The 15,563-nt window shown below is 37.4% G+C and overlaps 1 protein-coding gene across 6 annotated transcripts in view; it reads left to right on the top strand.

Annotated features, from left to right (window-relative positions):
* Window positions 1–15,563, top strand: part of LOC106876447 (cell adhesion molecule 2) — an 877,233-nt gene that overhangs the window by 649,182 nt on the left and 212,488 nt on the right. The window lies entirely within an intron of this gene.

Consider the following 15,563-nt stretch of genomic DNA (forward strand, 5'->3'; position numbering starts at 1 on the left):
TTGTAATCCAAGTTGTATTTGATTCCCTTGCAGTTTAAGTTTGCACTTTGCCAAGAGGCTAAACGGAGGGTCATCTTACAATGTTAAGAGTTATGTTTTGAGGTGAAAGAGAAACATCAACTCAAAGAGTCTCTGGGGATAATCTTCAGACATCCAATTTCTGCTAGATGTTCACCAATAATGTCTGTAAGAAACATTACAGACACATTCTACTAAAGAGAAGAAAGTCAATAGCAATGGAGGAAGCTTTCTGTTTCTCTTCTCGACTTTTATTTTCTCATTCTGTTGTTATTGATGTTGTCGTCGGTGTTCTTCCTCGTCCTCCTCCTCTTGTTGTTGCTCTTGTTGATGATGATGATGCTCCCCCTCCACCCTCCTCTTGTTGTTGCTGCCCTTCTTGACGACATTCGACGTCGTCCTCTTCCTGTTGTTGTTGTTGCTGCTGCAGCCATTGTTCTTCTTTCAGCTGCTGCTGCTGCTGTTGTCGTTGTTTCTACTGCTGCTTAGGTCCAGATCAGCCATTGATCTTATATTGATCCAATCTTTGACCAAAGTTCTTTCCAGCTGTGTCTTTCCTTTCTTTTCGTTAGTATTCCTCTAACCACATTACCACCTGAGTCCCTTACACTTTTTAAGATGCCACACTATGAATCAAACACTTGGCTGTTATTTCCAATTGAGCGAGTGACCATATAGGGACACCACCATTAACTGTCTGTTATTGCTGTTACTGTGGTAACCATTTTGATGGAAAAGATAAGAACTGAACCAAAGCCTTTTTACGTGGTTCCTTTTTTTTTTTCAGTCAAGTGTAAATCTGTTTATGCTGTATTATCTATCACAGAATGTAATATATTCTAATATTTCTATATTGAATGGTTGAACTGTTCTTATATGGGTTTATTCTTCTGATCTGACTCTGCGTTCAGCTAGAAATATTCTTAGAATGCTGCTAAGATGCTATTATGACTTAGGGTGAATTCCTCACTTAGCAAAATGAATAAATAAAAATGCAACAGGACTAGAATTAACTTTATTTCACCACCAAATCCAAGTGATTGAAAACCCCACCCCAGTACATTATTTCCTTTTTTTTATATGGAAAACTGTTTTTCTTTTTGCATATTACATCATTTTTACCAACATTATCTTTCTTTCATCAATTTCCATCTCTTCTGACTTATTTCTCATTTTTATCTCTATTTGGCTTCCTTGTCAATTTTCTTATATATTCTTTAGTATAAAAATAAAAAGAATTCCTTTCAGTTAGATAACACGAGAATGACTTGAAGAGAAAAAGATGATGGAGGCACCAGGATGGGCAAGTGAAGGCAGCAGAAGTATGCGTAGAGACAGTGATTGAGGTGAAAGAGTGGTGAAGAGTGATGGAGATTAATGGAAGTGAACAATGGTAACTGTAGGTGCTGGGCATTAAGAACAAGCGGATCTGAGAAACGGGAATGATGATTGGCAGTATAGAAGAGGGAATGATAACAACTGCCACCAGACACTGCTAACCCCGTTATGAATTTCACCAGAATAATGGAATGACTAGAAGAGATGATGTGTGGGTGGAGAGGGGGTATGATATTGAGGTGAGTGACTGGGAGATAAGACAGTATCAATCAGGTTGGGTAGGGTGTAGCGGGGGCTAAACTTGGAAGAACATTTTGGGCGAGAGGTCCAAATTATACATCCCCCTCACACACACACAACCAAATTGTACACCCCTCACACACACCCAAATTGTACACCCCACACATACGCACCCAAATTGTACATCCCCACACACCCAAATTGTAAACTCCACACACACATGCAAACTGTACATCCCCACACACACCTAAACTGTACATCCCACACACACACCCAAATGTGTACACTCAACACACACACACCCAAATGTGTACATACCCACACAACTTACATATACACACCCCCTCACACATTTCACACTGCCACACACACCTCACATACACACACACACACACACATACACACATCTCACACATGCACACACACAAACACGCACATGCACACACACATGCACAAACACACCCTCACACACTTCATACCCCCACACACATTACACACACATACCTCTCACGTCACACACACACATGTGTACACACAAGCATAAACGTGCATACAAACACACGTGTGCACACACACACACACATGCATATGCACCTCCTGGTTTCCATCTGGGGTGTTTGCATCTGTTGTTGATGGCCCTAAATCATAACGATGTTGAAAGAGAACATTTTTGTTTTTAATGATTTTCTGACAAGGATTTCTTGTATTGCCTGAAGGTTGAAATGCAAAGTCGATTAAGTATCTCAAGCATAAGGATTCATTTGCATAAGGATTCATTTGCAAGTGCCATGAAGCAATGGTCAAGGCCTCCCCTGCCCTTTATTTGGATTATTTAAATTATAACAGTAATAACATTGAAAATATGCGTAATCATTCTCCGCCGCCGCCTCATCATCATCATCAACATTTAATGTCCGTTTTCCATGCTGGCATGGATTGGATGTTTTGACAGGAGCTGACCAGCTGAAGGGCTGTCCAGGCTCTCTGTCTGTTTTGGCATGGTTTCTACAGCTGGATGCTCCTCTCAATCCCAGCCACTTTACAGAATGTACTGGATGCTTTGACACAGCACCGGCAAGGGTGCTTATTACATGGCACCAGCACCTACAAGGCTGTGAGATTAGAGACGCTCAGCTGGAGAGGGTTGCAGGGGACAAGCCTGTATGCAAGGACAACCATGCTTTAACTTAGCTTGATGTGGCTTTTCAAGTGCAGCAAACCACCAGGTGTCTCAGTTCCTCTCTGTGAATCCCAACGTCTGCAGGTCCTTTCTCATCACTTTATCCCCTGTCTTCTTAGGTCTACTCCTTCCACATGTTCCCTCTGCAATTATAATATAAATATTATTCAAACTGAAGCATTGGCTGAAATCACATTAAGATTGTGGTTCTACTGATGATCCCCAGTAAGATTGAAACATTTAAATATGTTTCTCCCATATTTGCTAATACAATAAAAATATTGCTTCCATTTAATATAATCTTCTATATTCCAATGGGTTTCGTAAGCATATTTTTGCATTTTTAATGTTTTTAATACAAGGTTTTCACTAAATTAACTTCAATTTCGTTATTCTGAATTAATTATATTTGCTTAGTTTCCCCTGTTTTTAAATGTTTGTCTTGCTTAAGTTTGCATATTAAGTTGTTGTTGAATTTAACTGCTGTTGGTTTTCACAGTTAATTAGCTACACTTAATCTAAATGGTGGAAAAGTGACGTGAGATTAGTGTCTGGTAAACTGTCACCGATGCATATGAAAGTAACGAGCTGTGCATACAATCCTGTGCACAACATAGCAACAGCTATGTATATATAAATATATGTATATATAAATATATGCATGTACAGATACACATGCATATCAAGTGGGGAAAAATCTAACAGGACAATGTGAGTAATTTACATGTGTGCATATGTGTTCATTTATCAATGTACAACTTATAGAATCGTATAAATTGTATATAAATTAGAACAAGTGCATTTTTATAAATTATTTTATGCTTAAATTTACAACAAATCGTTGTTGAATATAATAAACTCCATCAAAAATAAAATATAATATAGATTTTAATTATTCTTTATTGTAATACAAAATTTAAGTCATTATAACTATGTAAATGATATTTAGGATTATGAATGGTTTATGGTGGGGGGATGAGGCAAACTATATACAGGAGTGCAGTTTGTGAGGAGTGGTGGGTAGCAGTGATTTCAGTAATAGAATCAGCATGCAGAGACAGGTAACAAAACCCTTCTTGAGTCATGCTGTCTCATGAGGAATGGTTTCCCGATTTCCATGGCATATATATCCCCCTCCCCCACCTGGATTGTAAGGTTGCTCATTTTTGCTGACTGAATGGACTGCAGCAACATGAAATGAAGTGTTTTGCACAAGAACAGGATGCATTGCCCGGACCAGGATTCGAAACCATGATCTTACGATCACGAGTCCAATACTCAAACAAACTAAGCCACGTGCCTCTTCATGCAGATGCAGGATCCCCCAGGGATCAGTTCTCAGCCTTCCCTTGTTTATTGTAGTATTCCAAGCTATGATAGAAGAGTTGAAAACTGGCTGTTCATAGGGGTTCTTTTAATAAAATCGGTTGAAAATTTAGAGAAGAAATTCCAGACATGGGAACAAAACCTAGAATTGTTGAGTCCTAAAGTTACACTAAATAGAAAAGATGACAGGATTTTGACATACCCCAGGAAGTGATTGTGTTTGCCACAGAGAGAAAGGAGGAGAGAGAAACTCCATGTGGTGATCCTAGTGTAAACAAAAGGATAACAAGAGGTGTTGTAGGTTTACAAGTAAGTTAACACCTCAGGTAGTTTTCATAAGTGACAGGTGTGCACAGGGTCCTCTTCTCTCCCCATCCACTTCTATCATATCCTAAAGCCTTTCTTTCTCACTGCATTCCACTGCTCCTCTCCCTCTCCCCACCCCCTCTCTCTTTCTCTCTGTCCTCTCCCCTCAGTGGGTCTACTGCTTTATCTCTCTCTCCCTCCCCTCTCTCTCTCAGATTTACTTCTGAGGCACTCCCACCTCTGTTTTTTACTTTCTCCATCATCCAGCATCATTTCTATCTCCTTTTCATGCATCCCCTCCAACACCACCACCACCTGCCCATATTCACCCCTATAGCATAAGATAGGCCTGGAGCCACTACCCCCCCCACACACACACACACACACCACCACTATCATTTTTATCACTCTAGCTTTCTCTTGTTCTCACTAACCCTTGACACTACTCCTTCCCTTCCCATTTGCCCCTTCCCTTCCATTGACCTCTTCCCTCAACACTGTCTCCTCTCTTACTCTCCCCTTTACCATTCCCTCACAACAATTAATCTCTTCCTCCAGTCACTCTTTAACTTCTCTCAAAACTCACCTAAACATCATTCTCTTTCCTCCAGTCTCCCTTTTAACTCATGTAGGTTTTTCACTCTTGTGAGACACATCTTATTAACGCTGGGGCTACAAAAAAAAAACAAAAAAAAAATCTCTGTAATGCAGTCGGTGTTAGAAAGGGAATTTTTACCAAAACTAAGATGTTGGAGAAAGACATACTTCTTCAATTTGCCAGATCCTGTTGAATACTCTAACCCATGCCAGCATTGAAAGCATACATAGAATGATGTACATAACTTGGTGGTGGTGATGGCGGCAGTGGCAGCTGTTGTTATTATTGTGGGGTGGTGGTTGTAGTCTTCGTCGTGGTGGTCATCGTTGTGGCCCAGGTGGCAGTCGCAGTATCAAGAGTGATGGTGACAAGGATAACTGTTAACGCAGTAAATGGCAAATAAATGTAACTGAGGTAGTAAAATTATTGGAGAAGGTAGTTTCAGAATTAAACCAGCTCCAGTCATTTGTCTCTAAAATATTAACGTTAGTGAAAAGAAATTCAAATATATTTGTGATAACTGAGTCAGTAAATAGAATACTTTACAGTGCCTGATTAGGTTTTTCACTGAAAAACAGAAATTAATTCCACTGAAATTTTATCACTTATCTAAATATATTACTTTTCTGTCAGTCTTCTTAAAATGAATATTTATTTTATGGAATCTGAAGGAGATGGCTTACAAGTTCCAATCTTGTCTCATTGCATTTCACCTTTCAACTGAGCAAAGTCTGTAGATTACATACCAGTAATTCCCAAGGTTCATATCAACTGTTTTTATCTCCATACATTTTATTGGAAGTAACATACATCTGAAAATCAACTCAATACATCTGAGAAAATTATTTTATTTTTATTTAGCAAACAAATAGTTTCAGAGAAAATTGCAAATTCCTGCTGTAGGCACAGGTGTGACTATATGGTAAGGAGCTTGCTTGCCAACCTCATGGTTCAACTACATACGACATTGCACCATTCAGGAACCAGAAATAGGAATCAAGTTTCAAGACAAACATCAGTTGGGCAGAGTTATAACCTGTTAAAGAACTGAATGATTCATTTTTTAATTCATTGCTTTAGAGCATATAAGAAATAGTTATGATTTATATATGTATATAGGTGCAGGAGTGGCTGTGTGGTAAGAAGCTTGCTTCCCAACCACGTGATCCTGGGTTCAGTCCCACTACATGGCACCTTGGGCAAGTGTCTTCTACTATAGCCTCGGGCTGACCAAAGCCTTGTGAGTTGATTTGTTAGACGGAAACTGAAAAAAGCCTGTCATATGTGTGTGTGTATGTTTGTGTTTCTGTGTTTGTCCCCCCACCATCGCTTGACAACCGTGGTGCTCCAGCATGGCCAGAGTCCAATGACTGAAACAAATATAAGCAAAAAATATACATATATATCAGGAGAGAGCTAAAAGGAAAGTTAGAACCTAACCTCTCATCACGTGGGATAAGGCTACCTCCTCCAGTGCCTTCCTTCACAAAAGATCTTTCTATTGTGAGTTTCTTGGTGACCCGGCCAGTGCTGGAGCCATGTAAAATGCTTCTACTCTGCACTGTAAAGTGGTTGACATTAAAAAAGGCATCCAGCTGTAAAAGCCATGCTAAAATAGGCCTTGTCAGTGCTGATGCCACATAAAAAGCACCCAGGCCACCACTCACATAAGGTGAGTGGCACTAGTAGAGTATTCAGCCATAAAAGTCATGCCAAGACAGACAGTAAAGCTTGGTGTGGTCCTCTGGCTTGTGCCAGATGGTGATGACAATGACAACGATGATGATGATGATGATGATGATGATGATACACACACACACACATGTTACCATCATCATAATTTAACACCTATTTTCCAAATTGGCATGGTTCGCACAGTTTCACATGATCTGATGAACGATAAGATTGCAATGAGTTCCAATGTCAGCTTTGGTATGCTTTCAACACCTTTTGCCTTTGTATGTGTGTGTGTTTGTGTTAATTTTGTTTTCATAGTTTTTCTGTGAAATTCCTTATGCTGACAGCAAAAATGTGAACTAAAAGATTATCTTGTATTCCTGGATACCACCATACAAACTTCCAAGTCTCTTTGGTTGTAACTTAATGACAGTACGTCCCTTGCAGACAATTAGATCAATTCCAATCTTTTTTTCTTCTCTCTTTTTCTTATTAGTTCTTTGACATTGGAAACCAAAGTCAAATTATGACTGAAAATGCCTTACACATATGGAAATTAAACTGTGATTGCTGAAGTTTCCTAAAGTACAAATTTCTTTCAGTGTCCAAATATGTGTGTGCATGTGCGTGCATACGTGTGCATGTGTGTGTGCATGCGTGCATATGTGTGTGTGTGAATCAGTTATAAGTGGGAATCGTTCAACTTTTCATACAACTCTCATACAATCCTTTGTCTGCCTTAATGCAAAATAATAATAAATGGTTTTATTAAATCTGCTAAAAGAACATTATCATCTACATCACCAATGTTCTCTTCTTCAGAGCCACCATATCAACTGCCAATACCATCGTCTTCAACATCATCATCACCATCCTACCATCATCATCTTTATCATCATCATCATTTTTTTTCTAGCTGATTCCATTACTTTTATTCATTCATTCTTCAATCTTGTCATTCTGATTTCCGTTAGATATTATTTAATTATCAGTTTGGATGCTTGCCAATCTTCCATTATATATTCTGCACTATTTACGTTGAGTTCTTGGTGATGTTGTACACTATTTCTCTTTCTTTATCGAGTAAATGGTCATTAGAAACAGTACTAGTTGTTGATGCAAGGAGATGAAGTAGCTTGGTCAGATCTGCACACCTTTATAGATAAGACAATGTAAAATCATGATGTGTTATATATATATATATATATATATATATATATATATATATATATATATATATATATATATATATATATATATATATATATATATGATTGACCGCTAGCTCCAAAAGCTTTTTTATTCTCTCTCTGTTTATTTTCTTATTTCCACGTGTTCCTTTCTGTCGAAGAGCATAGGCTCGAAATGTAAAAGACTTTCTCACCTTCCCGAGCATTAAACTAATACACCTGCTTGTTGTTATTACACCTGTCTTCATCTTTTGTTTTTCTGTAAATTTCAACTATATATATATGTACATACATACATATCATCATCATCATCATTGTTTAACGTCTGTTTTCCATGCTGGCATGGGTTGGATGGTTCGACTGGGGTCTGGGAAGCCAGGAGGCTGCACCAGGTCCTAATCTGATATGGTAGTGTTTCTACAGCTGGATGCCCTTCCTAACACCAACCACTCTGAGAGTGTAGTGGGTGCTTTTTACATGCCACCAGCACAGGGGCCAGAGGAGCTGGCATCGACTATGATCAGATGGAGCTTTTTCCCCATAGTCATTCAGTGTTTAAAGACTAGGTTTTTAGATGCTTTTTTCAAGATTCCTATATTGTTTTTCACACATTGAACTGTGTAAAAGTGTTAAAGAAACAGACCCAGGTGATCCCCACAAAAAATTCAACTGAAGCAAAATCTTTTCATAAACCTTTAAAATATTTCTGTGGATCCCCAACTTAATATTTTGTCTTCTGGAGCAAATGAAATGAAGTGGTTTTGCTCAAGAACAGAATGGATCGCCCAGTCTGAAGATTGAAACCACAATCTTATGGTCGGGAATCCAACACCCTAACCACTAGGTGATGCCCCTCCACTTGTGGTACTCATTTTTACAGCTGAGTGAACTGGAGCAACATAAAGTGAAGTTTTTTCCTCAAGAACACAATGCATCACCCAGTCCAGGAATCGAAACCACAGTCTTACAATCGAGAGTCCAACACCCTAAACACCAAGCCAGCCACACACCTCCACTATCAGGCTTAGATATATTACCTGTCTTATGTTCAAACTGACCAGATCAGGTTTCTTGCACCTACACTACAATATCATTCTAAAAATTATTGATCACGTCATCAAAATCTCAGACCTATGAGATATTTTATAATTAATTCAAAGCAATGTGAATGAATAAGCATTACATTTGACAGAAAAATCTGAATGCTTAAAGGGTTAAGCATTTACACCAAGAAATGCCAAAACAGTATAAGGAAGCAGAATATGAAACATAATTGCAGAAGAAAAGGTAGGGAAGAATTGTTTAATTCCCATTGTTTTGGGGTAGCCCCGTATTAATCTAAAGATAAGGTATAAAAATATTGAAGCTTTTATACACTGGAAATTATGCAAGTTTTATGAAATACTAACAAAAAGAAATGTTATAAGTATACACTAGAAATGGTCTTGGAGAATGGTACAATGGCTATATATATCAGGTATGCCAATTCACTCAGAGACTAAGGTGAAATGAGAAGATACTGTTGTGATGGACCATCAGGACAGGAAGCATTTCGTTTCTGATAGCTTTATCAATCCTGACAGATGATACTGTATCTCTAAAAGGTATGGAGAAACTATAAAAATATAATATAAAGATGTGGAACTGGAAATAAGCAGAATGTGACAACTAAACATTAAAAACAACCCCTGTGTTATTATTAATAATGATGATGATGATGATGATGATGATAATAGTAATAGGTGCCTAAGGAATGGTTAAAAATTATGCAGACAAATGCCTCACCAAAACCCCAGGACTTCTATATTGACAATGTTCAGAAAAATGGTAACGCAAGGCTATATTACACAGAATACCGTCAATACAATAGGAAATGTGCAGGAAAAAGAAAGCTACACACGCCCAAGGCAGGCAGAGAGAGAGAGGGAGAGGGAGCTATACTGGGTTTTCAGTGAAAGAATGCAAGTAAAACTAAGACTCCTGAAATATCTCTTATTAGAAAACATCATCATCACTCTCATCATTGTTGGCAAAGGCATAATAATAATAATGATGACAATGATGATGATGACGATGATGACGATGATGATGTTGAGGGGTGTAGCTGGAGATGATAGTGTAAATGAGAACAATAGTGATGATGTGAAATGTAACCGTACCAGACACTGAATAAGTATACTATTGATATATTGGTTACTAAAGTTTGTCTCATACTTTCTTATGTTATCTTTCCAGTCAGTGCAACTATGTCAATTTATATAACCACATCGTAATATTTATAGGGCTGAAGGCTATGAAACTTTGTCTGAAATAAACACAGAGAAATATGGGTGAATGTGTGTGTGTAGTGTTTTATGTGTGAGTGTATGTGTGTGTGTGAGCATAATGTTATATATGTGCCATCATAAATGATTTAGCAGCCATTTTTCCATGCATACATAAGCCAGACAGAATTTGATGAGGCAAATTTTCTAAAGCCAGGTGCCCTTTCTGTCACCACTTCAAATCTATTTCCAAACAAGAAGTAATACTACCCCATTGTTATATATATATATATATATATATATATATATATATATATATATATATACACCGTATTTTAACATGTATAAGGAACCCTTTTTTGTCAACAAAAATGAGTTTTGTTTAAAAAATATAGTAAAGAAGAATTGCAGTTTATGACGATGAATTGTGTCTTAAGACTATTCCTGGCTTTTTATATTCTTGCAAACTGTCTGTCATTTAAATTCTAACATTGGTTTTGATACAAATTTAATTCCACATTTTTTTAGACTTTAAAATTGTAGCACCCCATTGGTTACAACGACGAGGGTTCCAGTTGAACCAATCAATGGAACAGCCTGCTCGTGAAATTAACGTGCAAGTGGATGAGTACTCCGCAGACACGTATACCCTTATCGTAGTTCTCGGGGAGATTCAGCGTGACACAGAGTGTAACAAGGTTAGCCCTTTGAAATACAGGTACAACAGCAACAGGAAGTGAGACAAAGTTGTGGTGAAAGAATACAGCACAGTTTGCCACCGCTCACCCTGCTGCAGCCTCGTGGAGATTTAGGTGTTTTCGCTCAATAAACACACACACAACACCTGGTCCGGCAATCAAAATTGCAATCCTATGACCACGTGTCCGTTGCCCTAACCGCTGGGCCATTGCACCTCCACTTACAGAATTTACTGATAGCTTGTCATGCTTTTTGTTGTTATTTTCTTATTTGTGTTAAAACAGCAACTGCATCTTAGTTTAATTGGTTTTCCTTGAAAGGAACCATATCACTTCCATATAAATTCAAATTCTCTAAAACCTAATATAATATAATTTTATCTAAACAAATTTACCTGCACGTCCACACAAGTCTATCTAAAGATTACAATTTCACAGGCCTTACATTCCATTATAATTTACAAATAATCTTTTATATTCAATGACATTGAATGAATGCCTGGAAGTTGTAGGGAACCTTTGTAACATATTTTAAACTGATTTCCATAATCTACATTGCCAATGTTGTTGCAATAAAGAACCATTATTTCTTGAAAGTTAGCAGGATACATTCACTTCTTTACGTTCAATATACGTGACTATTTATCACACTTATAAAGGACAAGTCATTATAACAATGAGTTCTCTCAACTAACTAAATGGTCGTGTTTGTTGGGGAAAAGGCTGTGTTTATTTGAATTGATCTTAGCATTATATTTACTACTATTTCTTTTATTGAGTACCAGAGGTCATCTGAGAGGTAGAGTTGACTTTTGTAAGATTAGATTGCATAGTGTAACACAATGAAGTTAAATAATGCTTGCCACTCTTAACTCAATAACAATATTTTACATTTGTATAAGAATATCTTAGTTGATTTAATTAGCTCTAGTACACAAGTGGTGATTATATTATTGACCGAAATGGTTGAAAAGCACAGCCGGCTCCTGATGGAATATTGAGTGAAATTGCCAGGAAGTGAACTGATTGTTGAGACATATTTAATCCAACATTCCTCTACTTTAACACTTTACTCAACCGTAATAAAAATTATATAATTATAAATAATATATTTATTACACAAAGACAATTCTGTTTAAGTTAGCTATTATCTCCAGCCAGAATAATTATTTAATTAATACAGACAGATTATTTGCTTTGAGAATCTCTACTAGAGAGGATGGATTTTATTTCATGTTTCAAGACTCTTTGAATTAATAGCCACAAATTGCATTGTCGAATCAGGAATTGAAAATTTGAATAGCAAGAAATTCTCCACTGTTTATACCCGTAAGAAGAAATATCTTTCATTGTCAATGCCATATTGCTTCACAAAATACATTTCCTAACTGAATCGTTATGTCACATTTTAAGTAAGAAAGATGTGTATTAAGACATGTAGGTCTAGTCTTTAGTCATGGACTTCCTTTTAACTGTAAAGCGGGGCTGGAATTATTTTCTATCACAGTATGATTATTTGGGTGTTCCTCTGGGTTTTTTGTCATGAATTGCCAGCAGAGAGGAGTGTGTCAGGTCATACACTGCGTATATTTCAGATGCAAAAACAAGAATGCGAGGCACAAGAAGCCAGCGCCATCTTGTATGAGACCTCACTGGTAGCCATTACCATGTCCGAGAGAGGAGCGAGGTCTCACCTGCAACCATTTGCCATGCATGAGACGACAGCAAGACTCATCAGCAATGACTATTTTAGCAGAATTAAGACATTCTCTCTCTTTCTTTGACACAGAGCTGGGCAGCTGGGAGCTGTCCAGAATCCAATTGTTTGTTGTGGCATGGTTTCTATGGCTGGATGCCCTTCCTGACACCAACCACATAACAGAGTGTGTTGGGTGCCTTTTATGTGCCACCAGTGCAGATGCTTTCACACAGCACCAGCTTGGGTGCGTTTACGCAGCACTGGCACATGTGTTTACATAGCGCTGGCATAGGTGATTTCATTGTGGCACCAACACCTGAAAGGACAAACCTGTATGTGTGGAAGGCAGCGATTTTGCTTAGTTTGACATATTTATCAAGTACAGCAAATTGCTACACCTGGTCTGTTGTCATTTTCCCAGAGAGGCCCAGTGTCTGAAGATCCTTTCTTATGACTTCATCCCAGAGATAAACCAATTGAAAAACAGAGAGAGATAAATCTAAAACATGTTTATTTCTAAAGATTAATAAACCCCACCCACCAGCCCACTCTCTTCTCCATGCAATTATTTTCTGTATCTTCTGGGTTGTCTCTCAGTAATTAAATTGTATCTCTGATCTTTGCTTTCTAACTAAATTCAATGACAGCAAATTTAATGTTTTATCCAAAAAAAACCTTAAGGAAGTAACTGCAATAGGCAGACACACACACAATGTACACATTACACACACATATAGAATATATGTACACACACACACACACACACACACAATGTACACACACATATAGAATACATGTACACACACACACACACATACACACACAATGTACACACACATATAGAATACATGTACAATGTACACAGAGGGGACAAACAAGGACAGACAAAGGGATTAACTCGATTACATCGACCCCAGTTTGTAACTGGTACTTTATTTATCGATCCCGAAAGGATGAAAGGCAAAGTCGAGCTCGGCGGAATTTGAACTCAGAACATAACGGCAGACGAAATACCGCTAAGCATTTCACCCGGCATGCTAACGTTTCTGCCATCTTGCCACCTTCCACGATGTGTAAATATTGAATGTTTAGCTTTCTGTCAGATCTTTACATATGCAATTATCAAGGTTTTTTGTTTTTGTTTTTGTAAAAGAAATTATTATTTAACTATTTTCTCTGTATTTGATTGATTTTAATTGAATTTCTTCATATATTTTCCCCATGTAAATATCTTCAGGAATTAAAATATTTGTAAATATTGCAAGAACCACTCTATTATAACTGAATATTCTTCCCAACATAGACTCAGAATAGCCAAATGGATAAACTGCTAGATTTCTTCCCCAAGATTTCCGTAATATTTCATTGTAACTACTTCATGGTAAACAAAACATTGGTTTCAAATTTGGCACAAGAGCGGCAAGTTTGGGGGAGGGGTTAAGTTATTATATCGATCCCAGTGCTCAAGTGGAACTTAATTTATTGACCCCGAAAGGATGAAAGGTATAGTCGACCTCAGTGGAATTTGAACTCAGAACATAAAGACAGATGGAATGTCATAAAGCATTTTCCCTAGCATGCTAACGATTCTGCCAGCTTGCCATCTTGAATAATAAGAATCTAATTACTAATTACTAATTACTAATTACTAAATTCCATCTAACGTTCAAATTCCTTGAATTACCTCATTAAAATGTTTAACCCTTTAGCATTTAAAGGTCATATCCGACCCAAATATTCTATTTGTTTTATGCTCAAACTGGCCAAATCCATCCTCTTAAATGGTAGGTTTGGGAAGCTGGATTTGTAATTCTAAAAATAAACAATCACACCATTGAAATCCCAAAACTAAGAGATAATGTATGTTTAATTCAAAACAATATGAAGGCATAATCATTGCATTTGGCAGAGAAATATAAACACTAAATGGGTAAATACCAGTAAATACTTCTTATAGGTTTGTATTTTATCCCTTAAAAGAGTCCCATTTACCACTTCTATAAACTACTGAACTTTAGAAAACAGTTGCTTTCATCTAAATATTAATTTCTAGTGTAAAATGTCAAAAGCTTAAGGTTAGTGGCTGGTAGCATAACATTAACAGTTTTCTTTTTTTGTTGTTTTTTTCTCAAGGACTCTTGATTCTTGAGTGAACTGACTTTACTGAGGAATCAACACAGTCTCCAGGCTGCTTTCCAGGAAATTATATTTTTTTGTACTCTTAGCAAATACACATTTCACAGATTGGCACACGGCCACAAAGTTTATTGAGAGGTATAGAGTCAATATAATTAATCTCAATATTTTATTAACCATGGAGAGATTATACAAGTGAAACATCATTGAGACAAAATGGAGAAGTTGAAGTATATCAGAGCCATATTTGCAAAGTAGTGGGAAGTAGGAGGTTGAAATAGATGCTAGAATTACAGGTACCACAGCTTCAACATTCAATCAGCAGAAGAAGGAATTGGTGGTTTGGTTTTTTTTGTTCCTATCCTCATCTAAGGTCATGAACTTCGGGCAATTAACTGAAAGAATAGTTGAAATGGCTTCCTCTGAAGGATAACGATCCTTGACTGGATAGCTCAGAGGGAGATCAGGGGGTCTTTCCAGGTCAAGCTGCTATTTTGAGAGGTCACATTTCTGGTGTCACAAACATATGGTTAGAATGTCACGGGAAAGGATCACAAATTTAATTCTTCAAACTGAGTTTCCTGCCAGGAGATTAAGGAATAGACCAGAAAAAAGATGGTTGGGTAATATCCGTAGACTCAGTTGGTCATACTTGGAAATCTAACCAGAAGGTGTAATGAGAAGGGTTGCTTCTGATAGGACCCTATGGAGGAGATGTTTGGGGATTCTAATTCAACAATCTTTCTAGGAATGGTGGGCATCAAAAGTAAATGGATGGATGAGAGCATAAAAGAATATAAAAGATTCAAACTGAATATTGGTTTCAATTGGTTTCAAATTTTGACGTAAGGCTGCAATTTGGCAGGAGGGAGGTACGTCAATTACATTAACCC

Source organism: Octopus bimaculoides, chromosome 12 (genome assembly GCF_046866305.1).
Source record: "Octopus bimaculoides isolate indiv1 chromosome 12, ASM4686630v1, whole genome shotgun sequence".
Classification (NCBI taxonomy): Eukaryota; Metazoa; Mollusca; class Cephalopoda; order Octopoda; family Octopodidae; genus Octopus; species Octopus bimaculoides.